At 38.4% G+C, this 2159-nt stretch overlaps 1 protein-coding gene and 1 non-coding gene across 2 annotated transcripts in view; one reads left to right on the top strand and one right to left on the bottom strand.

Moving 5' to 3' along the window:
* The window catches only part of LOC106876499 (acetylcholine receptor subunit alpha-like 1), a 200299-nt gene that overhangs the window by 69598 nt on the left and 128542 nt on the right, over positions 1-2159 (bottom strand). The gene's annotated exons all lie outside the window — the stretch shown is intronic.
* Positions 1831-1912, top strand: Trnal-aag (transfer RNA leucine (anticodon AAG)). Its single transcript has one exon. It is a non-coding gene; the product is annotated as a tRNA-Leu (tRNA).

The raw sequence follows: 2159 nt of genomic DNA, 5'->3' as shown, positions 1-2159 counted from the left end.
ATATATATATATATATATATATATATATATATATATATATATATATATATATATATATACATACACACACACACATCCGAATGCAGACATATATAATCTATGCATTACACTACACACAGTTGTTTAAGTTGTACCTGTCTGTCAATATGTATTTAAGTCGTCTATTCAGGTTTTAGGCTTTTGTTAAATACACAGGCGGTTCATCTCAAGATAAAACACTTTTTTCCATATGCAAAAATAATAGCTGATCTCTTAACAAATTCGCTCCCCTTATCTCATCGTTTCCTTTCAGATTCCATTCATTTCCGTTTCAATTAATTGTCTTTATCTTTTATTTAATTCTAATTAAATTTTAGTCCGCTTCTCCGTCACCGCGTCATACATAAGATGTCATATAATTCTCAAACAAAAACTGGAATCCTTTATCTTGGTTTAAATGCTAACACCAAGCAGATTAAGTAACATCGAAATAATAGCAGTGCTGCTATTGTAGTAACGGTTTGAGATTTTTGGCACCTAGCCAGCAATTTCAGGGGAGGGCGTTAGTTAATTATATCGACCCCTCCCCCACTAGTGCTCAACCGGCATTTATTTCAAAGATGAAAGGCAAAGTCGACCTCGGCGGAATTTGAACTTACAGTGTAAAGACTGACGTAATGTCTCTAAGCACTTTGTCCGGCGAGTACTGACGCTGCCAGCTCGGCGCCTTTGTTGGTGGTTGTAATAAGGATTTCAAAATTCAACACAAGGCCAGCAATATTACCCAGAGGGGTAACTCAATTATACCTAAGGTGGCAGTTGATGGTGTCAAGTTGATGGTGGCCTAATAAGTATACCATCTATATAATCCGCAGTACGATTTGAACTCAGATCGCAAAGGTCAGGAATAAATACTGCAAGGAATCTGGTGTGGTTTTTCTTACAGATCCACAAATCCCCTGCCACGTTTTTCTTCTTGACAACGAAAGGACGAAAAGCAAATTTGACATTGGTAAGATTTGAACGCAAATCCATTAGTCCACCGGACAAGTCTGGTATTTCCTTTTCACCGACCTTGAAAGGATGAAAGGCAAATTTGAGAAATAACCAAAAGCCCTATATGCGATATGCAATTATTCATTAATTTATGTAATTAAATTTATCTGCATTGAATTCCAGCGTTAAAAAGCTATTTATTTCATATCTCTCGATCTTTCACTCTTCTGATGAAGATAGAAACAACATACAGTTCTCGTTAGGCAGAACAGTTTCTAAAATGGTAAGAGCAAATTCAAAGTGTTGCTTTAGTTTAAATGTAGCACAGCTGTTATGTTCCCAAACGATGTGAGTTCGAGTTCTACAAGCATCTTTCGACTATTTTTTTTTCCCATCCAAAAGTCTTAAATCTAATATGCTATATGTTATTATTTAAGACAACGAGCTGGCAGAATCGTTAGCAGGTCGAGGAAAGAAGTACCAGTTGAACACTGGGGGTTGTTATAATCGACTTTCCTGCTCCTCAGAAATTGCTGGCCTTGTGCCTGAACTTGAAACCATTATTTATAGCGACAGACTGGCAGAATTGACAGCACGCCAGGCAAAATTCCACTAAGGCTGACTTTGCCTTTTATCGTTCCGTGGTCGATGAAATAAATTCCAATTTAGCATTGGAATCAATGTGATCGATTATCCACACCCCATGCACCCCACCACCAAAGCAAAAAAAAAAAAGAAAAAAACTCAAGCCTATAGTACAAAGGATTATTTATAGCTTTATGTTCTCCAAGTTCCAGGTTTAAAGAAAAAATTCATATCTTCATATACGTTATATATGAGACAAAAAATCGTATTGGTAGCGTGGCCGAGCGGTCTAAGGCGCTGGTTTAAGGCACCAGTCTCTTTGGAGGCGTGGGTTCGAATCCCACCGCTGCCAAGCATAATTCAATTTTTTTAGATGCAGCCATGGCTATGTGGAGTGGAGATTGCTCCCCAACCTCATGGTTCGGGTTCAGTCCTACTGCCTGACACCGAGAGTCAACCAATCCCTTATGAGTGGATTTCGCAGACAGAAGGAGCGCGCAGTATAGATATATATATTTGGGTGCGTCCGCGTGTTTATGCTCTTATCCACCGCTTCAGCCGGTGTTTGTTTCATTACATTTCCGTAACTTGATAGTTTG

The sequence above is a fragment of the Octopus bimaculoides genome, chromosome 12, assembly GCF_001194135.2.
Source record: "Octopus bimaculoides isolate UCB-OBI-ISO-001 chromosome 12, ASM119413v2, whole genome shotgun sequence".
Classification (NCBI taxonomy): domain Eukaryota; kingdom Metazoa; phylum Mollusca; class Cephalopoda; order Octopoda; family Octopodidae; genus Octopus; species Octopus bimaculoides.
The sequence above is the reverse complement of the archived record's forward strand: the minus strand, read 5'-3'. Positions and strand labels throughout refer to the sequence as shown.